This window comes from Sorex fumeus, unplaced genomic scaffold (genome assembly GCF_029834395.1).
Source record: "Sorex fumeus unplaced genomic scaffold, SorFum_2.1 ptg000148l, whole genome shotgun sequence".
NCBI lineage: Eukaryota > Metazoa > Chordata > Mammalia > Eulipotyphla > Soricidae > Sorex > Sorex fumeus.
In genome coordinates, this window is record NW_026606205.1 from 345,351 (window position 1) to 369,492 (window position 24,142).

Genomic DNA, 24,142 nt, shown 5'->3' on the forward strand with positions numbered 1-24,142 from the left:
GGCCTCTGCATCCCATAATACTGCCAGCCGCCTGACCTGTGGGCCAAAGCCCAGCCCTGCACACGCATCCAGGCTGTGTCAGCGCCAGGCTCCCTCCTGGCCCCCTCCCGCGCCGCGCCCCGCCCCTGGGCCGCCCCCCCGCCCTGCTGGCCTGGGCCCCTCTCCAGCCCCACCCTGGCCCCCCAGCGTCCTCGCTGGCCGCTTCCTCCAGGCCCCTGTCCTCTGCCTCCAGGCTCCTGCCCACCCTGTGCTGTCTCTGTGTCCTGGGCAGCAGCAGCAGCAGCGGGCACGGTCGGGAGACAGTGTCCCCTGGGGCCACGGGCCAGCGGCTGCCCTGCCTCTGTCTGCTGGACCTGGGGCCTGCGAACGTGCCCAGCCTGACTTGCTCCCCATAGTCTTGATCCATCCTCTGCCTGCAGTCACCCTTCTGTTCCCTGGAGCCCTTGCTCTGGTCCAGAATTACCACCCACTGGGCATCTCAAATGCACTTGGTCTGTGGCATCTGTCCCCTGGAGGCTTGGGGAACAGATGATCCCACTGAAGAGGGCCTTTAGCTGCCTTTCCAAGGTGCTCTCAAGGGCCCTCAGCTGACCCCCAAAGGAACTACTGGGATGCCCCTTTCCTAAAGTAGGAACAGAGGCTCAGAGGGGTGACCTGAACAAGTCACATTGCAGAGAAGCGACAGTGGAAATCAGTACCCAGGTCTTTCATTCCAAAGTTCTGAGAGCCGTTGGCATCCCCCAATCCCTCTGGGAGAAAGTTCTCTGTTACCGCCTCTGGAAAGGACAGCAGGGTGACATCTACCAGCTTCCAGGGTCTCCCGGAAGAAAGGGCAGAAGGCCTGGTGGGACCGGAGACCCCTCCCTGTGTCTCCCAGCTTCTGAGCGGCCCTCCCTGCTGGCATTTCCTTCAGAGTGCTTCAGAATCTTCTCTGCCTGGCATCCCTAACTGCTGAATTTCTTTGCCTCGTTCTCCTGAATTTCTTTGACTTGAGGCCAGTGAACATTAACTCCCTTCCTGGCCCCTACTTCTGTCAAAAATTGGCGGGGGGACCATCGGGCAGAGGAGATTCAAACTCAAAACCCCAGGGCAGGTCACCTCTTCGTGTGTGTGTGTGTGTGTGTGTGTGTGTGTGTGTGTCCAGAATGATGCCTTGGAGAGTTGCATAACTCCCAAGTGGAGCAGGGGAGTCCCATCAACCTTAGTCTCTGTGCCTGTGGGTGACCCACCAGTCTTTCAGGAGGTGCGTTTTAGGGACCCCCATCCCTGGAGCCCAGCGGGAGCCCAGTTTGAGCGCTCTGGCTCATCCCAGCTGATTCAGAGGCAAATGTGGCAGGGGGTGGTGTGGTGAGCAGTTAGGCACCGGAGGAAGAAAAGGAGAGAAGGTGGCAGAGGGCTTCAGGGACTGAGAGGCAGTAAAGAGAGGGACCCAGGTAAGGAGGGCAGGATAGGAAAGGGTCCCAGTGGACGGGCAGTGAGGTGAGGGGGCAGAATTGGAGTCTGTCAGCCACGCAGAGACGCTGCCACTTCCTGCTTGTGGGGCCTAGAGATCTGTTTCCCCAAGGCGCTTTTTTCTAAAATGGGGATCACGGCCAGCCCCGTTTGGGGAGTTCATGTCATCGCTAAGAGGATGTTTGAACGAATTCTACAGTTTCATGGACAGCAAATGTAAAATGAAATCACAGCATACAGAGACTATCACTGAACCCGAAATGAAATCGCAGCAGAGAATATATTTTGCTTATTTAATTAATTCATCTTTTTTTTTTGCAGTGCCAGTGATCAAACTGAGGGCTTCACACAAGCAAGGCAGGTGCTGCATTTACTGAGCTTCATCCCTGGCCTCAGAGAATATTTTTTAGACCCTATCAATGTTCATGGCTCTTCATTTAGGAATAACTCCTTGGTGATGCTTGGGGGACCATATGGATTGCCGGGGAGCGAACCCAGGTTGGCAGCATGTTAGGCAAATAAATGCCTTATTGGCTATATATCTTTTGTCTCTTCTTTAGATTTCTTTCTTTCTTTCTTTCTTTCTTTCTTTCTTTCTTTCTTTCCTCTCTTTTTCTTTATTTTTCTTTATGGGCCACACCCATCGATGCTCAGGGGTTCCTCCTGGCTCTACACTTAGGAATTACTCCTGGCGGTGCACCAGGGACCATATCAGATGCTGGGGATCAAACCTGGGTCAGCTCATCAAGGCAAATGCCCTATTGCTGTACTCTCATTCCAGCTCTCTTTCATTTTTTTGCTTTCTGGATCACACCCGGTGAGGCTCAGGGATCATTCCCAGCTCTGCACTTAGGAATCACTCCTGGCAGTGCTGGGGGGATCATATGAGATGCTGGGAATCAAACCCGTGTCAGTTACCTGCAAGGCAAATGCCCTCCCTGCTGTACTATGACTCTGGTCTGCCTTTAGATTTTTCTAACCCTCGGATGGGGGAACCTGGATTTCGGGGCTCAGGATTTCCTGTTCTGTCCCCACCCCTGCCCATTTGGGAACTGGGGACGCCTGTGAGAATGGCAGAGCTTCCGGCTCAGTAACTTCCCCGGCCTGGAACTGTGAATCTCGGTGCTCCTCTGCCTACATCCTGCCCTCCAGTTCTCCTTCCCTCTCGGCCTGAGACTGGAGCCCACCGTGGGGCTCTGACTTGGGCAAACCGCCCAGCAGAGCTGACACCAGCTCACCCGAGATTTCAGCCTGGACCCCCCAGGGCTCTGCCTCCACAGCACCGGTCACGCGTCCCCTGGGCTAGCCTAAGAGTCCCCCCACCAGCCCTCCCACCTCCTCCAAGCGCCTCTCTTCCTGTCACTACCCCACCACAGAGTATGTCAGTAGGTCAAACACTCCAGGAGCTTCCCTGCCCACACCAGTGTCTTGTGCTCCATTCTTGCATTTCCCGTGATGGCTTCAAGGTATCAGTGTTGACTGGTCCCATTGGACAGTTACCTGCTTCAGGACCAGGCTCCTCTCCATCATCCCACAGCTCTTGGGCGAGCACTTCCTTTCACCAGAGGAAGGGGAATGAAAAACAATAAACTATACAAACTAGGATTTTGAAGGATTTTTTTTGGGGGGGGCGCACCTAGTTGTGCTCAGAGCTTACTTCTTTTTCTGGGGGCAGGGCGGAGGGATTGGGACACACCCAGCAATGCTCAGGGGTAAATTCTGACTCTGCACTCAGGGATTACTCCTGGCAGGGTCAGGGGACCATAGAGAGTGTTGGGGATTGAGCCCAGGTGGGCCACGTGCAAGGGAAACATCCTGCCTCTTATACTATCGCTCCAGCACCGCAGGGCTTACTCCTGACTGTGCTCAGGGATCATTTCTGGCAGGTCTCAGGGGACTATCTGGGAAGCTCAGAGTGTGTGTGTGTGTGTGTGTGTGTGTGTGTGGTTGTTTTGGTTTGTTTTGGGGTCACATCCAGTGGTGCTCAGGGATTACTCGTGGCTCTAAGTTCTAGGATGACTCCCAGGACGGTATGGGGTTCCAGGAATCAACCCAGTGTGGGCTCTGCACAAAGCACCCTATTGCTCCAGCCCCAATGCAAGTACATTTTGTTGTTGATGCTGGTTTTGGTTTTGGGGCCATACCCAATGGTGCAGGGGTCACTCTTGGAGGTGGTAGCATGGGATGGGGGACCAAATGCAGTGCTACATCAAACCAGGTTTGGCATGAGTGCCAAGCAAGGGCAGGAGAGATAGTACAGCAGGTAAAGTGCTTGTCTTGCACACAATGACTCAGGTTCTCTGTTTTCTTGTTTATGTTTTTGGGCCAAACCTGGTGATGCTCAGGGCTTCCTCCTGGCTCTGCACTCAGGAATTACTCCTGGTAGTGCTGACCCACGTTCCATCCCCGGAACCACAAATGGTCCCTGAACCTGCCAGGAGTGATCCCTAAGCACAGAGCCAGGAGGAAGCCCCGAGCAGAGCCAGATGTGGCCCATTTTTTTTTTGAAAGTGCAAAACAAGTTCCTTAATACCTTCTATCTCTTCAGCCCACAAATAAATCTTCAGATGCTGTTCACGGTGCATGCCCTTCCAGTTGGGAGCACCAATGCCCTTCCAGCTGGGAGCACCAGTGCCCTTCCAACTGGGAGCACCAAGCAGCTCATTCCAAGGTCCCAGAACTTTGTCTCATTCAAACTGAACTGACTAGAACTCCAAAGAGGAAATAAGAAGGAGCAGACGCTGAACCTCAGACCTTTATGTATTTATTTATTTTTGGCTTTTTGGGTCACACCTGGCGATACACAGGGGTTACTCCTGGCTCTCCACTCAGGAATTACCCCTGACAGTGCTCAGGGGACCACATGGGATGCTGGGAATCGAACCTGGGTTGGCTGCGTGCAAGGCAAACACCCTACCTGCTGTGCTATTGCTCCAGCCCCAACCCTCAGACCTTTAGAGGAGTGTTTTTTTTTTAATATTATTTTTAAATGTTTTCCACTTGTGATCCTTTCATCTGAAGTTTTATGGGACCCCAGTGATACACATACACATCTGCATATATATATACACACATATATACCTGTATGTATTCTTAAACATACAGGTATATAAAATATAAAATAAACATTTTAGAAGAATAAAAAATATACAAATCAATTAATTATCATAAATCATAAAAGTTTATTTTAAAACAAAATTTTGGGGGCGGCCACTACTGGAATTACTCAGGGCTCACTCCTGGCTTTGCACATTGGGATAACTCCTGGCAGTGCTCAGAAGACCATATGGGGTGCTGGGGACTGAACCCAGGATAGCGGCAAAGTACTATATCCATTGTACTATTGCTCCAGGCCTCTTAAACCAAGGGGTTTTTTTCTTAGCTTTTTGGGTCACACCCGGTGATGCAAAGGGGTGACTCCTGGCTCTGCACTCAGGAATTACTCCTGGCGGTGCTCTAGGACCCTATGGGATGCTGGGAATCGAATGTGGATTGGTTGCGTGCAAAGCAAATGCCCTACCCGCTATTCTATCGTTCCAGTCCCTAAAACAAGTTTTTAAAAAGTGACATGACCCAGGCTGGAGCAATAGCACAGTGGGTAGGGCATTTGCCTTGCACGCAGCTGACCTAGGTTCGATTCCCAGCATCCCATATGATCCCCCGAGCACTGTCAGGAGTAATTCCTGAGTGCATGAACCAGAAGTAACTCCTGTGCATCACCGGGTGTGACCCAAAAAGCAAAAAAAAAAAGTGACATGACCCTAGTACCAGAATAATGGTACCTCAGGGAAAGTGCTCCCCTCCAATGTGACCTACCTGGGTTTGCTCCCTCATAAGGCTTCAATTCCTGACCCCACCCATGGTCCCCTGAGCCGGCTAGGAATGATCTCTGAGTGCAGAGCCAGTGGGAAGCCCTGAGCATTGCCAGTTGATGCTCAATAAATAACTAAATAGAATGAAGATGAAGAAACAGGTAAGTTCCAGAAGTTGGAGGGCCAACCTGCAGCCTAAGGACAGAGGACTAGCGCAAGTTCAGTTCTGAGCACTGGCCACTAGGGGTCAGTTTATGCCTGTAAATCTTGAGGGTGGGGGGAAGCGTAATACAGACACACACGGGAGCAGAAACGCATTAAGCGCACACAAAGGCACCCGCGCCCCCTACAAGGTCAGGGCCTCAGGACGTGGGGAGCCGCTGCTTCAGCCCCACCCCAGCCCCGGATTCTGGGAAACAGGGCAGGGACCCCCGGGTGGCCCAGACACGCCCCTTCCCTTCCTCCTCGCCCCCAGCTTGCTAAGAACAGCGGGTTCCGGTGCTCACAGACACCCCCACCCTGGAAACTCTTCTGCTTCCCTTTTCTCTCCCAGGGCAACCCCACCTCCACGGAGTGTGGGTGTGACTTCTGCCACCCCCAAAGCCAAAGCCTGTCCCATGGGCTCTGCGCGCGCGCGCGCACACACACACACACACACACACACACACACACACACGCACGCACGGCCCGACCCCTCCGGCCCCAGCCCCCAGGACCTCAGCAGCGTGAGAAGGTTGAGCACCACCCTGGGTGCAAGGCGGTGAGACAAGCCCCTGGGAAGTTCTCAGCACTTTACCACAGCTGTGGCCCGAAGAGTGACGCAGGGAGCCCATCCTTGGAGGAAGCCCCCCCAGAGCCAAAGATTTTTCACACGAGACTGTGATTTGTCCTTCTCACTCTCCCTGCCCAACAAGTGTCCACTGGACTTTTCCAGAAGTTTCCTCCTAAAGGATGATGACATCGTGGTTGTGGCAGCTAATGAAAGGGATGCTTGCGTTTGGAATTGAAACCCGAGTTTGGGGATGGAGAGAGAGAACAACGGGCTAGGATGCTTGTTTTGCACACAGTGGACCTAGTCTGTATCCCTGCCACCCCACAGGGTGCCTGGACCACGTTGGGAGGAGTGATCCCTGAGCACAGAGACAGGAGTAAGACACTCAGTATGGCCCTAAACCCAAATGAATAAATAAATAAATAAATAAATAAATACTGGTTGTCTATTATGAAGGAAGAAATATCAAAACCCCCCCAAATTTTAGCAAAAGTTTTGGAATTCTCAAAATGTTTTAACTTGATTTTTTTTTGGATTTGTACGTGTGTGTGGGTGGGGAGGGGTTAGGGTCACATCCAATGATGCTCAGTGACTATTTCTTTTTTTTTTTTTTTTTTTTTGCTTTTTGGTTCACGCCCCGCGATGCACAGGGGTTACTCCTGGCTCTGCACTCAGGAATCACTCCTGGCCGTGCTCAGGGGACCAAATGGGATGCTGGGAATCGAACCTGGGTCGGCCGCGTGCAAGGCAAATGCCCTACCCGCTGTGCTATCACTCCAGCTCCCTCAATGACTATTTCTGGTTCTGTGCTTACGAGCACCCCAGGCAGTGTTCAGGAGATCCTAGGGAGTGTCTGGATTCAAACCAGGGTCAGGGGGATGCAAAGCATGTGCCCGAAACCTTCTATTATGTTTCTGGCCCTAACTTCCTTTTGTATATTGCCCGTGGGAAACACATGCATATCCCAGAGAATGGGACAGAGAAGAGAGGGTGCAGTGATGGGGAGCAACCCATGGCCTAGACACTTTTTGGAGGGGGGTGGATCACACCCTGTGGTGCTCAGGGGTTATTCCTGGCTCTGTGCTCAGGGGTCATTTATGGCAGTGCCTCGTGGGGACCGGCTGTGGTGCCAGGAATCAAACCGGAAATGATACATGCAAGGCAAGTGGTTTGCTCTGGACTATCTCTCTGGTTCAACCGTTTTGGGGTTTTGTTTCAGATTGTGTTTTTGTTTGGGGGCCATACCCGGTGATGCTCAGGGGTTACTCCTGGCTCTGCCCTCAGGAATTACTCCTGACAGAGGACCGTCTGGGATACTGGATGTGTCAGACCAAGGTCAGCTAGTGAAGACAATCATTTTACCTCTGTACTATTTTTCCAGCCCCTCATTTAAAAAAAAAATAATATAAAAAGAAAGAAAATGCTTGAGAACCGCGACTTAGCAGCAAGAATTTTCTTGTTATTTTGAACAAAGCAAGCAGAGAGGGAGAGAAAAAAAGAAGAGAGATATTAGGACAGAGAACGGGAAAAATTTAAAAAGGGAAAATAGATGAATGACCTAGAAAGGTGGCAAGGACCAGCATCTTAGAGGAGAATGTTGTGCCTTGTCCCTTCCCCACCCCATGCTGAGTGTTACGACTAAATATAACAAAGTGTTCAGTGATTTTAAGTCATTGGCAGAGAAAAAAGAAAAAGATGGGACCCGAGAGACAGTACAGCAGGTACCAACTACCATGATCAGTGGTGAAAATGTCATCATCTGGTTCAGCCTCTAGCGCAAACAGCATGGAGACTGCTCAAAAAAAAAAAAATTTTAAAAGTACAGGGGCCAGAGGGATAGCATAGCAGGAAGTGCATTTGCCTTGCACATGGCTGACCCGGATTTGATCCCTGGCATCCCATATGGTCCCCCAAGATTGCGAGGAATGATCCCTGAGTGCAGAGCCAAGAGTAATCCCTGAGCACCGGCCTCATACAAAATAAAACAAAAAAATACTTTAAATAAAACGTCTAGGGGCTGGAGCGATAGCACAGCGGGTAGGTCGTTTGCCTTGCACGCAGCCAACATGACCGACACAGGTTCGATTCCCAGCACCCCATATGGTCCCCTGAGCACCGCCAGGAGCAATTCCTGAGTCCATGAGTCAGGAGTAACCCCTGATCATCGCTGGGTGTGACTCCAAAAAGCAAAAAAATAAATAAATAAATAAAACGTCTATATAGGGGCTGGAGAGATAGCACAGCGGGTAGGGCATTTGCCTTGCATGCAGCCGACCTGGGTTCGATTCCCAGCATCCCATATGGTCCCCTGAGCACCGCCAGGAGCAATTCCTGAGTCCATGAGCCAGGAGTAACCCCTGAGCATCGCTGGGTGTGACCCAAAAAGCAAAAAAATAAATAAAACGTCTATATAGGAGCTGGAGAGATAGCACAGCGGGTAGGGCATTTGCCTTGCATGCAGCCGACCTGGGTTCGATTCCCAGCATCCCATATGGTCCCCAGAGCACCGCCAGGAGTGAATCCTGAGTGCAGAGCCAGGAGGAACCCCTGTGCATTTCCAGGTGTGACCCAGAAAGAAAAAAAAAGTCTATATAATCTGATGATCCCCTTCTTGTAATCAACCCCAAGAGCACAGAAGATTAATTTGAAAGGCTATTTGTGCTCCTTTGTTCATTGCAATACTATTTATAAAGGCCAAACAACTCAAATATCCAACAACTGATGAGTGGATAAAGAAACTGTGGTTTAGGGCTACAGTCATAGTACAGTGGGGAGAACACATGCCTTGCATGTGGCCAACCCAGGTTCAATCCCCTGCATCCCAAATGGGCCCTTGAGCACTGCCAGGAGTAATTCTTGAGTGCAGGGCCAGGAGTAAACCCTGAGCAGTACTGGATGTGCCTCCCCAGAGAAAGAAAAGAAACTGGCCTATATGTACCATGGAATAATACTTAGTTATAAGAAAAGAGGAGGGTCGGAGAGATAGTAGAGTGGGGAGGGTGTTTGTCTTATAAGCAGCCAACCCATGTTCAATCCCAGGCATCCCCTAGGGTCCCCCAAGCACCAACAGGAGAAATTTCTGAGTGCAGAGCCAGGAAATAACCCCTGTGCATTGCCAGGTGTGACCCAAAAAAATAAATAAAAATAAATTTTAAAAAAATAGAGGAAATCCTGCCGAATTGGATGGAACTGGAGAGGGTGGTGCTGAAAAAGTTAGAAGGTGATGGTGGCAGGGGTGAGGGGATAAGAGGGGTGTGTGTGTGTGTGTGTGTGTGTGTGTGTGTGTGTGTACCTAGGGGTGAGTGGTGGAGGGATGGATATTGACACTGGTGCTGCCAAGGGGGCAAAGACATTGTGTGTCTAAAGCTGTCTATGGTGCTATTTTTTGTTTGTTTGTTTGTTTGTTTTTTGGGTCACACCCAGTAATGCACAGGGGTTACTCCTGGCTTTGCACTCAGGAATTACTCCTGGTGGTGCTCAGGGGACCTTATGGGATGTTGGGGATTGAACCTGGGTCGGCCATGTGCAAAGCAAACGCCCTACACGCTGTACTATTGCTCCAAGCCAAGATGGTGCTATTGTAAAGCAAGGTATCTCAATAAAACCAGTACATGGAATAAATGTAACAAGTCATACACTTTAGTATCCAACACATTCTTGCCCCAAGCCTCCATGCAGGGCAGGGGAGGCCCTACTGGCACGGGGGAGGAGTCATCAGTTAGATCCAGGAAAGCACTCCCACTCCACCTTCCAGCTCCCTCAAGGGCATTTTATCCATTTTGTGTCCTCTTGTCCTCTTGGCAGGGTCACCAACCCTGGTTTGTGGCCCAACCCTGCCTCCAACCCTTGGGGGTGGGGGGGAATCCATTTAGAGAGATGAAAAGCCATAGAAAATCAAAGAGTTGTTTGAAGGGACTCTTCAAAGGAGTGTTCCTGCAAAAATAAAACAAAACCAGAATCCAAGTGTGGGGACATCAGCGATGTCCTGAAATGACACCTTCATATGATGCAGAGGAAGAAGGATCCCCCTCTAGGTTCAAAAGTTCTGACTCCCGGGTCTGGAGCCATAGCACTGCGGGGAGGGCGTTTGCCTTGCATGCAGCTGACCCGGGTTCGATTCCCAGCATCCCATATGGTCCTCCAAGCATTGCCAGGAATAATTCCTGAGTGCAGAGCCAGGAGTAACCCCTGTGCATCGCTGAGTGTGACCCAAAAAGCAAAAAAAAAAAAAAAAGACAAAGTTCTCAGTTCACAGCTCACCTGAGGCATGGGGGAGGGGGGGAACCTCCATAATCAGTTTAGCAAAAACATCCCCTGCACTCTCTACTCTGAGCACAACACTTCCCAAGGTGGGGTGTGTAGTTCTTTTGTTTCACTTATTTATTGTTTGGTTTTTGGCCGGGCCACTCCCAGTGATGCACCAGGTTATGCCTGGCTCTGCACTCAGGAATTACTCCTGGCGGTGCTCGGGGAACCATATGGGATATCAGGGATCAAACCCGGGTTGGCCGCGTGCAAAGCAAATAAATGCCCTCCCCGCTGTGCTGCTGCTCCTGTCCCGTCCTTGGCTTCGTTTTAGGGACTCCACTGTGGGGTACCTGTAGCGTAGTGGGTTGTTTTTTTTTTTTTTGCTTTTTGGGTCACACCCGGCAATGCACAGGGGTTCCTCCTGGCTCTGCGCTCAGGAATTACCCCTGGCGGTGCTCAGCGAATCATATGGGATGCTGGGAATCGAACCCGGGTTGGCCGCGTGCAAGGCAAACGCCCTCCCCGCTGTGCTATTGCTCCAGCCCCATCTGTGGCGTCTTTTGGGGTATGAATTTCTTTCTCTTGGGGGACTGCTTTTTTAATGTTTCTTTTCTTTTTTTTTTAGGTTTTTGGGCCACACCCTGTGGTGCTCAGGACTTACTTCTGGCTCTACACTCAGGGATCACTCCTGGTTCAGGGACCATATGGGGTGCTGGGGTTCAAACCCAGGTTGGCCACATGTAAGACAAGTGCTTATTGTATACTATTGCTCTACCCCCCCCTTTTTTTTTCTTTTTCTCCACATCCAGTTGTGCTCCGGGCTTGCTTTAGGCTCGGTGCTTGGGGGACCCTCTGCAGGGCTAAGGGATCACTCCCGAGTTGGTTGGTCCAATGTGGTCCTGGGGATGGAATGAGGGCAGCTGTGGCTGTGCAGGGCAAGTGCCTGAAGTCGTGTGCTCTCTCCCCCTCCCCGACTTGGGTCTGACTCTCTTTCCAGCCGGCATAACCTCCCTTGTCCCAAGGCTGAGGCAGTGATCGTGGAGGAATCAGGTCCCACTGCGCGCCCACCAGGAGCTACTTTAGTGGGTGGGGTTGGTAGGACTTTTAAGGTCCCTCCATGAAGGAGCTGGTGATTTCTGGGGGGCACACTTCACTGCCCCGGGCACCCCACTCTTTAGCTACTGAGAGCTGAAACTGCCTCAGGAATTCTAAAATTTTAAATTAGATGATACAACTGGAGTTAAATTTTTTTTTTTTTTTTTTGCATCTCACCCGGCAATGCTCAGGGGTTACTCCTGGCTCATGCACTCAGGAATCACTCCTGGCGGTGCTCAGGGGACCATAGGGGGCGCTGGGGATAGAACCCAGGTCGGCTGCATGCAAGGCAAACGCCCTACCCACTGTGCTATCGCTCCAGCCCCTGGAGTTAAATTTTTAACTGAACGGTGACTTTGGGAGGACCATCTGTTTAATTAAGGTGGCACGGCCAGATCAATCATTTCTTGCCGCCCTAACCTGCCCTCCCACCTTACCCCTGCTTATCTGCATTGTTATAAACCAGATTGGCTTGGCTTGGCTCGGGTTTGGATAGAAACCAGTGCTTCTTCCGATGGGCAATTTTGTTACCTGCATCAGTAGATTATCCCAGAAGCCCTCACTTCGGGGCTGGAGCGATACCACAGCAGGGAGGGCGTTGGCCTTGCACGCGGCCAACCCGGGTTCGATTCCCAGGATCCCATAGGGTCGCCCGAGCACCGCCAGGAGTGATTCCTGAATGCAGAGCCAGGAGGAACCCCTGTGCATCGCGGGGTGTGACTCAAAAAGCAAAAAACAAAACCCAGAAGCCCCCACTTCCTCCTCAGCTGCGGCATTTCCACACCACGCCCATAGGCCAGCCAGCCTGTACATGACATGCCGGCGCCCTGGCAAGGCGGAGGGAGCGGATGTGGCCGAAGCACAACTGCCCACGAGAGGGAAATGCAGTGACCACGTGGGTCACCCAGAAGATGGCCCAGCACCTGACTCAGGAAGTCCGGGAAGGGCGGGGGGGGGGGGGGTGTCGCTGTAATAGGGAAGCCAGCTGCACCCGTCCACCCTCATCACAGGCACATGCAGGAACACCCAGACCACCAGCGCATTGAGGGGGAGCCCTGCAGCCAGCACCCCTTAAGGACCACCATATGCAGGGTTTTTGGTGTTTCGTTTGGGTAGGGTCACACCCGGCGATGCTCAGGGGTTCCTCCTGGCTCTGCACTCAGGAATTACTCCAGGCGGTGCTCAGGGGACCATATGGGATGCTGGGAATCGAACCCTGGTCGGCCGCATGGAAGGCAATGCCCAACCTGCTGTGCTATCGCTCCAGCCCCTCCCAGGGTTTACTCTTGACTGTGCACAGGGATCATTCCTAGTGGGGCTCAGGGGACCACATGTGGTGCAGGCAGTGGGACCCCGGTTGGCTGTGTACAAGGCAAGCACCTTAGCCGCTGAACTGTCACTCCAGCCCCGAGACTCAGGGGTGCTTGTCTGCCCAGCCTCAAACCTCTCCCCAGCCTCAGTCTGTGCAGAACAGCGTTATAGAGCAGGGCGGCGGGAAAGCCAGAGACGCCCGGTCTTGACCGCCCGCTGCCTGCTCCAGGTCCTGGCTTTGCTACTTGCCTTGTTGTGTCCCTTCCTTCCCTCCCTCCTTCCCTCCCTCCCTCCTTCCTTCCTTCCTTCCTTCCTTCCTTCCTTCCTTCCTTCCTTCCCTCCTTCCCTCCTCCCTTCCCTCCTCCCTCCCTCCCTCCTTTCCTCTCTCCCTTCTTCACTCCTTCCCTCCTCCGTTCCCTCCTCCCTCCCTCCCTTCCTCTCTCCCTTCTTCCCTCCTTCCCTCCTCCCTCCCTCCCTTCCTCTCTCCCTTCTTCCCTCCTTCCCTCCTCCCTTCCCTCCTCCCTCCCTCCCTTCCTCTCTCCCTTCTTCCCTCCTTCCCTCCTCCCTTCCCTCCTCCCTCCCTCCCTTCCTCTCTCCCTTCTTCCCTCCTTCCCTCCTCCCTTCCCTCCTTCCCTCCTCCCTTCCCTCCTCCCTCCCTCCCTTCCTCTCTCCCTTCTTCCCTCCTTCCCTCCTCCCTTCCCTCCTCCCTCCCTCCCTTCCTCTCTCCCTTCTTCCCTCCCTCCTTCTTTCCTTCCTCCCTCCATGCCTTTCTTCCTTCCTCTCTTTCCTCCTTCCTTCTTTCTCTTTTTGTTTCTTTCCTTCTTCCTTCCTCCCTTCTTTTCTTCTCTTCCTCCTTCCTTCCTTCTTCTTTCCTCCTTCTTTCTTTCTTTCTCTCTCTTTTGTTTTTTGCTTTTTGGGTCACACCCGGCAATACACGGGAGTTACTCCTGGATCTGTGCTCAGGAATTACTCATGGCAGTGCCCAGGGGACCATATGGGATGCTGGGAATTGAACCCGGGTTGGCCGCGTGTAAGGAAAACGCCCTACCCGCTGTGCTATTGCTCCAGCCCCTCTTTTTCTCTTTCTTTCCGTCTTCCTTCCTTCCTTCCTTCTTTTCTCTTTCCTCTTTCTTTTTCTATTTCTTCCCTTTTATTTCTTTCTTTCTTTTTCTCTCCTTCCTTCCTCTCTTTCTCTCTTCTTTCTTCCTTCTTTCTTCTTTCTCTTATTCTCTACTTTTTATTTTTCTCTCCTTCCTCCCTCCCTCCCTTCCTTCCTTCCTTCCTTCCTTCCTTCCTTCCTTCTTTCCTTCCTTCCTTCCTTTCTTATGTGTATTTTTTACACATAGGGGCGCTCACGGATACTCCCAGCTTGCCGCTCTTGAGTCCCTTCCAGCAGTGCTCAGGGGACCAGCAGTGCCCAGCCTTGAATCTTGGCCGCCACACGCAGAGCATGCGCTCTGGCCTGTTAACCCTTCCTCTAGCCCCTAACTTTCCTTTCTTACACCTTCAAACAGCAGAACTCTCCCTCAGTGAGATCTGTGGCTCCCCAACATCAGGGGCCAGGGACTCGGTCGCAGGCTGTGCGGATCAGTCGGAGTCAGGTCCACTTTGACAAGGGCCCGGGTGGGACTGGTGGTGATTCATCAAGCACTTAAATCTCCTCCTCTCCTGCTCAGCTTCTAACTTCTCCACAAATGACATTAGCGACATCCTGAATTCTGAATAGAGGTCCCGCTCCTGTTTCTCGTTGGACAGGAACGAGTTCAATCCCATCCCAGCCTAGGATCCTTAGCTCCCTCTGAAACTCAGGTTGACAGGACTTAAATTTTCAGAATGAGCAGATCAAGTGGATCTTTTTTTTTCTTTTTGGGTCACACCCGGTGACGCATAGGGGTTACTCCTGACTCCTGGACTCAGGAGTTACTCCTGGTGGTGCTCAGGGCACCATATGGGATGCTGGGAATTGAACTCGGGTTGGCTGCGTGCAAGGCAAATGCCCTACCCGCTGTGCTATCACTCCAGCTCCCTCAAGTGGATCTTTTTAATTTAATTTTTTGCTTTTTGGGGGTCACAACCAGCGATGCTCAGGGGTTATTCCTGGCTCTACACTCGGGAACTACTCCTGGTGGTGCTCAGGGGACCATATGGGATGCTGGGAATCAAACCCGGGTCAGCCGTGTGCAAGGCAAACGCCCTCCCCACTGGACTATTGCTTCAGCACCGATCAAGTGGATCTCGAATGAGCACTTGGTGGGACTCGAAGGGGAACAAGTACCGAGCAAGACTTTCCCTGGACCCTCCATGAATTTGGTCTCCAGCCACCCAGCAATCACCGAACAATCTCCACACTTAAACAGTGGCTGGAAAGCTGCTGTAAGCTTAGAACAAGTACCTCTGTCAGAACAGTACAGGTCAGGCACACATAAACTCAGAGTCACAAACACCACTGGATCATGTGAGAATGGATCACACGATCCGTTGTCATTGTTTAGGCCAGACTCCTAGCTCAGACGTGAAGGAAAAAACAAAGGAATTCATCCACATTCATGAACGGGACAAAGGCCTATGCAGGTCTTCAAATACACCAGAACTTTTTTTCTTTCCATTTTTTTTTTCTTTTTGGGTCACACCAGCGACGCACAGGGGTTACTCCTGACTCTGCACTCAGGAGTTACTTCTGACGGTGCTCTGGGGACCATATGGGGTGCTGGGAATCGAACCCAGGTTGGCTGCATGCAAGGCAAACACCCTACCCGCTGTGTTATGGCTCCAGCCCCACACCAGGACTTTCTAAATGTCCCAAGGACAACTTCAAAGCAACAATCCAATGGACGCTCAATAAAATGAAGCAATCCGTGGACGATAGCATGAATAAGTTGCAGAACATGTCAAAGTATGACAAAAGGCCTGAGAGACGACTTAATGGGCTTGAGTACATGGTTTGCTTGCATAACACCCAGGTTCAAGTCCCAGCATTGCATGGGCCCCTGGACACACACAGCTGAGAGTGATCCCTGAACACCATGCCAGCAGTAGCACCTGAGCACTGCAGGGTGTGCCCCTCCCCTAAAAGAAAGTCTGGAAAGCTGCAAGTAGAAAGAAATGTGCCAGAGAGCCCAATAGCTAAGTTCAGAAAAAACTTAGTGGACTTAGAAACAGAATAGAAGAACGCCAAAACTTGAGTCAGTGCCCCACAGAGTGGGGAAAAAAAGAGTATCAATAAAGAATGAGGGGAGGGGCCGGAGTTATAGTACAGCAGGTAGGGCATCTGCCTGCACGCAACTGACCCAGGTTCAATCCCCGGCATCCCATATGGTCCCCCGAGCACTGCCAGGAGTAATTCCTGAATGCAGAGCCAGGAGTAACCCCAAAGCATCGCTGGGTGTGACCCAAAAAGAAAAAAAAGAAAGAAGAATGAGGGGAGGGAAAGTTTTCAAAAATGAAGAATATATTAGAGAATTTCCTGGCCCCCCGCCTGGCTATCCTCGTCAGGGCCGCTTGGAGGGGGGAGGGTTGAATTTTCCTCCCCGCCCTGAGCAGAGCCCTGGCAGCCGAATACCTCCAGAACCAGCCATAACCATGCTGAGACCACTCTCCACACGCAAGAAGGTACCGGCATAGGAACAAAGGCATGCGGGTCCCGGGGCTGAGATCTCCAAGCCTGCTCAGATCGGGGCTGAGCATCCTCCACCCAGATCCTCCATCTTCCAGTAGGCAGGGGTCACACCCACCAACTGCCCCATGGCACCGTGTAATCCCATCAACAGACAAGACCCAGAGACTATAAAACCCAGCTCTCAGACATCTTATTATCTCATTCTTACTTTGGACAACCTGGCAGGCTACCGAATGTAACCTGCCCACACGGCAGAGTCTGGCAAACTCCACGTGGCGTACCCAATATGCCAAATACCAGTAACAATGATGGGTCTCATTCTCCTAACCCTGAAAGAGCCTTGAATATGGCACTTTTTAAAATTTCAGGGCTAGGGTGAAGGAGACGTTACTGGTACCTGCTTGAGGCAATCGACGAACAACAGGATGATCATGATCGTGATATTAGAGATCTATTGGATTGGATTAAGAACAACATTTTCTGCGCCATAGGAGTTCCAGAAGAAGAGGAACGAAAGCAGAGGAGTTGATGGTAGGAAAAATAATAGTGGAGCATTTTCCCAATCTGTGAAGACAGGCCTAATTCAGAAAGCCCAAAGAGTTACAAAGAACATAAACCCAAACAGGAGAACACCAAGACATAATGTGATTAAAATGGCAAGAAACAAGGAGAGAAAAAGACTCCTAAAAGTTGCAAGAGAAGAGCAAAGGTTGATATATAAAGATTTTGAGGAAGTTAGAGTGATAGTACAGCGGTTAGGGCGTTTGTCTTGCACACAACCTACCTGGGTTCGATCCCAGCATCTCATATGATCCCCCAAGCACCACAAGGAGTAATTTCCGAGTGCAGGGCCAGTAGTAACTCCAGAGCATTGCCATATGTGACCCAAAAAGCTAAAAAGAATTTTTTAAAAAAAAACAAAAGGGGTTTTAGTGGCTGGAGTGATAGCACAGCGGGTAGGGTGTTTGCCTTGGACACGGCTGACCCGTGTTCGATTCCCAGCATCCCATATGGTCCCCTGAGCACCGCTAGGAGTAACTCGAGTAACTCCTGAGTTCAGAGCCAGGAGTAACCCCTGTGCATCGCCGGGTGTGACCCAAAAAGCAAAAAATACAAAAATTTTTTAAAAGGGGTTTTAAATTTTTTTTTAATTAAAACTTTTTTTTAATTAAAAAAAAAGTGTTTTTTTAAACTCTCCTCTAAGACTCACATCAAATTTCTCAAAAGAAACCCTATAAACCAGAGAGAATGGTCTGTAATGTACCCAAAGTCTTGAATGAAAGCAACCTCCAACTAAGAATCCTTTATCCTACAAGGTTATTACTCGATACAAAGTTATAAAGACATTTTGAAACAACAACTACAGACATTTATTGCTTCTAAACCAACTCTACAAGAAATACTGAATTTGGGGCTGTAGTGATAGCACAGCGGGTAGGACGTTTGCCTTGCACGCAGCCAACCCGGGTTTGATTCCCAGCGTCCCATATGGTCCCCTGAGCACCGCTAGGAGTAATTCCTGAGTGCAAAGTCAGGAGGAACCCCTGAGCATCACCGGGTGTGACCCAAAAAGTAAAAAAAAAAAAGAAAAGAAGAAGAAATATTAAATGGGGGGGGGCTGGAGAGATAGTAGGGTGCTTGCCTTGCAGGTGTGTCTAACTTGGGTTTGGTCCCCAGAAACACATACTGCCCCTCCAGGAGTAATCCTTGAGCGTAGAGCCAGAATCAAGCCCTGACCATGCCAGGTACAACCTCTCCCTGCCGCAAAAAATGGAGGGGCCTGAGTGCTGTTCCAGAATTCCCAGTTGCTGCAGCAAATATGGAGTCGAGGTCCACCCAGCCTAAGCAGAAGCTAGACACATCTATCCAATCAGATGTTCAGTGAGTCTTCACAGCTCCAGCGGGGTTTGCCAGGACTCGTCTGCAGTGGACTGTAGTGTGAAGCTGTTGTGGTTCGGACATACCCGTGACCCGAAGTTTGAGTGGGCTTTGCTGGTACCGGATGAAACAGCTGATGTGTGTCTCTGTAGGCTGAGTTCTATCTATGAGCAAGCCTGAAGGATGATGCGGGGTACAGTGACCGCTATCTTGTGGCAGGCCTGTGTTAAGTTTGTACAGGCCTGCTGGGCTTCCTGCTGTACTGGATTCCTGGAAGCAAGGTGAACCGTTTTATGTGTTTCAAAGGATATAAGCAGGGGCTGGAGTGATAGCACAGCAGGAAGGGCGTTTGCCTTGAATGCGGCCAGCCCGGTTGGATTCCCAGCATCCCATGTGGTCCCCTGAGCAGCACCAGGAGTAACTCCTGAGTGCAGAGCCAGGAATAACCCCTGTGCATCACCAGGTGTGACGACGCCCCCCCCCCCCAAAAAAAAAATAAAAAACAAAGGATATAAGCAGAGGTGGGCAGAGAATTTTTGAACTTGTGTGTGTCTGAGAACAGCTGGGAACCAGATTTGTTCCATCAGGGGCTGGAGTGACAAGACGCTTTCCTTGCGCGTAGCCAACACAGGTTGGATCCCCGGGAATCCCATGTGGGCCCCTGAGCGGCAGGAGTGACTCCTGAGCACAGACTCAGGAGTAAGTCCTATGCATCGCAGGGTGTGCCCCCCCGAAAAAAGAAAAAGAAAAACCAAATGTGTTCAACTTTGGGGAAGTGGGCTTCGGATGAGAAAGCCCCTGGTTGGGGGTGTCACTCCATGGTGGAACACCTGCCCTGTTTGTGTGAGACTCCAGGCTCTATCTATAGAACTGAAAAAAGGAAAAGAAAAAGAAGTACCCCCAGATTCCTGAGCACTCTATTGGGAGTTACAGGCTCGATCTCACTAGTGCCTGGCCCTGGACTATCTGGTCCTTTTTATACCCCATATCTGGGTGATGGGCATTTTGCCTGTTGCCTTCCAAGACCCGATCTGTTTGGAGACTGGCCCACATCCAAAAGACCAACCAGCATTGGCATGGATGTGGGGAGAAACGGACTTTCCTTCGCTGCTGGTGGGAAAGCCAAGTGGTTCAGCCCTTTTGGAAAACAGTACGGACTCTTGTCAAAAAAACTAGAAATTGAGGGGCTGGAGCGATAGCATAGGGGGTAGGGCATTTGCCTTGCATGCGGCCGACCCGGGTTCGATTCCCAGCATCCCATATGGTCCCCCGAGCACCGCCAGGAGTAATACCTGAGTGCATGAACCAGGAGTAACCCCTGTGCATAGCTGGGTATGACCCCAAAAAAGCAAAAAAACAAACAAACTAGAAATTGAGCTCCCATTTGACCCGGCAATACCACTTCTGGGAGATGTAAAAAGTATAGTAGAAACGACCTCTGCACTTGTATGTTCATTGCAGTACTGTTTACAATAGCCAGAAGCTGGAAAAAACCTGAGTGCCCGAGAACAGATGACTGGTTAAGGAAAGTTTGGTATATCTAGACAATGGACTACTATGCAGCTGTTAGAAAAGATGAAGTCATGAAATTTGCATATAGGTGGATCAATATGGAAAGTATCATGTTAAGTGAGATGAGTCAGAAAGAGAGGGAAAGACATAGAAAGATTGCACTCATTTGTGGAATATAAAGTAACAGAAGTCTGGAGCTATAGCACAGCGGATAAGGCATTTGCCTTGCACATGGTTGACTTGGGTTCGATTCCTCCACACCTCTTGGAGAGCCCAGAAAGCTACCAAGAGTATCTTGCCCACATGGCAAAGCCTGGCAGGCTACCCATGACGTATTCGATATGCCAAAAACAGTAACAAGTCTCACAATTTGTTGAGATGCTACTGGACCCTGCTCGAGCAAATCGATGAACAACAGGAAGACAGTGCTACAATGCTAAAGTAACAGAATGGGAGACTAACACCCAAGAATCGTAGAGATAAAGCACCAGGATGATTGCTCCATGGCTTGGAAGCCAGCCTCACATGCCAGGGGAAAAGGCAGCTCTGACAGAGAAGGGACCACCAAGTAAAGGGTGCTAGGAGGGCCACTTGGGATGGGAGATGCTTGCTGAGAGTAGACTATAGACTGAACATGATGGCCACTTGATACTTCTATTGCAAATCACAAACACCCAAAGGGAGAGAGAGTGCAAAAGGGAATGTGCCTGCCACAGAGGCAGGGTGGGGTGGGGGCAACAGGTGCGGATGGTGGGAGGGATACTGGGATCATTGGTGGTGAAGAATGGGCACTGGTGGAGGGATGGGTACTCAATCATCGTATGACTGAAACGCAAGCACAAAAGTTTGTAAGTCTGTAACTGTACCTCACGGTAATTCATTAATAAAAAAAATATTTAAAAAAAAAAGACCCGATCTGTTTGTTTGTTCACACAGGGGTCTGGGTATGACCCTTCCTGTTGGCTTGACTAACTAGGTATCATCCCTCAACAGATATCTTGCTGTCGCTGTCCTGGGACGCATGGGGCTTGCCTTAGGAATGACAGTTCCCAGGCAGATTGTTGTTGGCCAGAGGTCTCTATGCTGGCACGGTCTCTACCCAGCTCCAGTCTTTTGCTACCCCCTACAGTGGCCATGGGGAGAGTCTGGGCACCCAGCTCAACACCACTTCATTTCTAGAACCTTAGAAGCCTGCTACTGGGGTCTGTCTTCAGGCCTCCCAGAGGTCCAGACCAAGCCACTGGACTTCTTCACGCAAACCCTGTGTGTCTTTTGGCCTGTAATCATAACTTGGAGCCCTGCTGCCCGGATGGGGGCCAGTGCCCAAATCTATTTTATTTTTCTTCTTTTTTTTTGGGAGGGGGGGAAAGAGATGGGGCATGATTTTTTTTAGCCACACCCAGTGGTGCTCAGGGCTTACTCCTGGCTCTGCGCAAGAGGGATCAGGGATGGAACCCAGGTTGGCTGTGTGTAAGGCAAGCATACTCCCGCTATCCTATCTCTCTGGTTCCCGAAATCCATTGATTTTTCTCTTCTGGAACTCAGATAGGAACTCTGCATTCACTCCCATCCTTGGTATAGGTGTTGCCATGGGACAGCCTAGGTGCTGTCTCAGCCAACAATCTTGACCCCAGCCCCTCCTAAGTGTTTTTTTCCCCCTTTGGACCACACCCAGCTGTGCTCAGGGTTTATATTCCTGGCTCTGTGCTCAGGGATCACTCCTGGTGGTCCCTTGGGGAACCAAATGGGATACTGGGGATCAAACTGGGGCTGGCCATGTGCAAGGCACGCACTGTATTATTGCTCTGGCCTCTGTCCCAAGTTTTTATGTGTTATTTATTTATTTATTTATTTATTTTGCTTTTTGAGTCACACCCGGCAATGCTCAGGGGTTACTCCTGACTCATGCACTCAGGAGTTACTCCTGGCGGTGCTCAGGGGACCCTATGGGATGCTGGGAATTGAGCCTGGGTTGGCCGCATGCAAGGCAAACACCCTGCCCGCTGTGCTATCATTCCAGCCCCTGTCCCAAGTTTTTAAAACAAATTGGAATTGCTTATATGTTGTTGTGATTAGCCTAATTAATGGTTTGATTCTTCCACTCTCGTCTCTCTCCAGTTTCTGCCAATTGCGACAGTCAGTTCCCAGGATCCTCTCTGTTGGCCCCCTCCAGTTCGTTGGGATACAGGCCAGGTTGCAGGCCACTGTTAGACACATCCCCTCCTTTCAGTTTTCCCAGTGTCTCTGTATTCATGTCTCTGTATACCATGAATATATTCCATGGTATATATTTTGGCTATCCAATGGTTATCCATACATTGGTTATCTGTTCATCTGTCAAGCTACCTGGTTATCCCACATTTTAGCTCTTGAAAAATGTGGTACCCATTTTGGGGGGTGGTACTGGGAGGGAACCCTAGGATCTCATATATGCCAGGCATGTGCTGTGTCACTGAGTCACATCCCCAAGCCCCTAGATCCTGCCAACTCCTCTCAACTACTCTTGAGAGTAGTCATTCGAAGATCCTGGATAATTATCCTTAAGCAACTACTTTCATTCTTACATGGGGCCAATTAAAAAGCTCTATGGGTGTCATTTTATTTTTCTTTTGTATTTCCCTTGCTGCAGACCCCCGATTATGGAGCCAGCTTGGGGCCACGGTTCCCTGAGAACTCAGGCAGCAGGGACCAGTTCAAGCATGTGCCGATGAAGTGGACCTCAGATGTAGCTTGAAGACTGACTCGTAGAACTGGTGGGATGTGAGGTGCTCATGCCGTGCAGGTGCTCATGGCAAACTTCCCCTGTCCTGAGCACTCCCAGGCACTTTCCCAAGGAGATCAAAGCGGGTTAAACAGGGCAATAGCTCTCTCTCTCCCTCCCTCTCTCTCTCTCTCTCTCTCCCCTACCTTCTCCCTCACTCACCACTTCTCTGACAGGAATCAATAACTCCAAATCTCTTTCAAATGACTCTGTTTTTTTTCTTAAGACTCCCCAATAGTATACAGAAACTACGGGACATGTACACAATGGAATATTACTTGGCCATAAGATAAAATTACACAATTTGATGCTGTGGGTATGGATCTGGAGAGTATCATGCTGAGTGAAGTGAATCAGAGGGAGAGAGACTGGAATTTTGCAAGTGCTTATGAAAGTGCTTGGAGCACCAGAGTGAGGGTCTTCAGCCCTTCTGCTCTGTGGCTGCTGCTCTGGTCCAGCAGAGGACAGCCCACCTGGTATCAATAAAGACTCAACACACACACACACACACACACACACACACACACACACACATATATGTATATGGGTGTAGCCATAAATATACGTATATTTGATATTTGATTTGGGGGTTATACCCGGCTGTGTTCAAGGTTTACTCCTGGTTCTGTGATCAGGGATCACTTGTGGGAGGCTCAGGGGACCATTTGCAGTGCTGGGGATATAAGCTGGGCCACTGTATGCAAGGCAAGCACCCTACCTGCTCTGCTATTGTTCTGCCCCGGGTTTTGTTTTTGCTTTGGAGTCACAACTGTGACGCTATGCTCAGGCTCTGGCCACACTGGAGGTGCTCAGGGACTCATCTGTAGTGTTGGGATTTGAACCGGGGTCAAGGCCTCAAGAAATCTCGGAAAGCGGCTGGCGGTGGTGTCGTGGTGTCGGGATCCTGGCTCCCCTGAATCCAGAGCCCGAGTGTCCCCCCAGCCTCCCGTCTCTCTCAGCGTCCCTGAGAATGGCTCGGGCTGAGCCTCAGAGCTGCAGGCCCCTGCTCTGCTCCCCCCACCCCATCTGCCTGTCCCCCCCCACCCCACCCCATCACTGGAGCTGCTCGGGCACAGTGCCAGGCCAGATGGCGAAGATGGGAACAACGGCCAAGGAGGAGGCGAAGAGGAAATGGAAGGAGGGAATCCAGGAGTGGGGGAGGGGGCCCAGGGCGCGCCCTGCTCCCCCCAATCCTGCCTGAAGGAAGAGGTTAGGCAGTGGGGGGGGGGGATGCAGGAAGCAAAGAAACACCAGCTGGCCCCGAAAAGCACAAATGCTACTTTTCTCCTTGGCAGGGAGGAGAACCTGGAGACCCAAATGGGCTCAGCACCGCCGGGAGGGGCAGTCACCCACGGCAGCATCCCCTACACGGCATCACTCATGGGCAACTGCGCGGGCACGGGGATGTGGGGGAGGGGGAGGAAGGAACAGGCGTTCCTCCTATCTGCCCCCCCATCCCCCTCTCCCCCCCAAAACGGACACCTATTACTTTGTATTCAGGGGCGCAGGGTAGCGCAGAGTTCCGGCCTTGTGAGCGGGATGCCGGGGCTCACGTGGGTAATTGCAGGGGTGAATAAAAGCTGTCCGTGTGGGCTGGTGTGTTTATTGTGAAGACTCAGTACGGAGAGGGGCGGGGGGGGGGATCCTCAGGGTGAGAGGAGACGTGGAGCCAGAGCGCGCTCTCT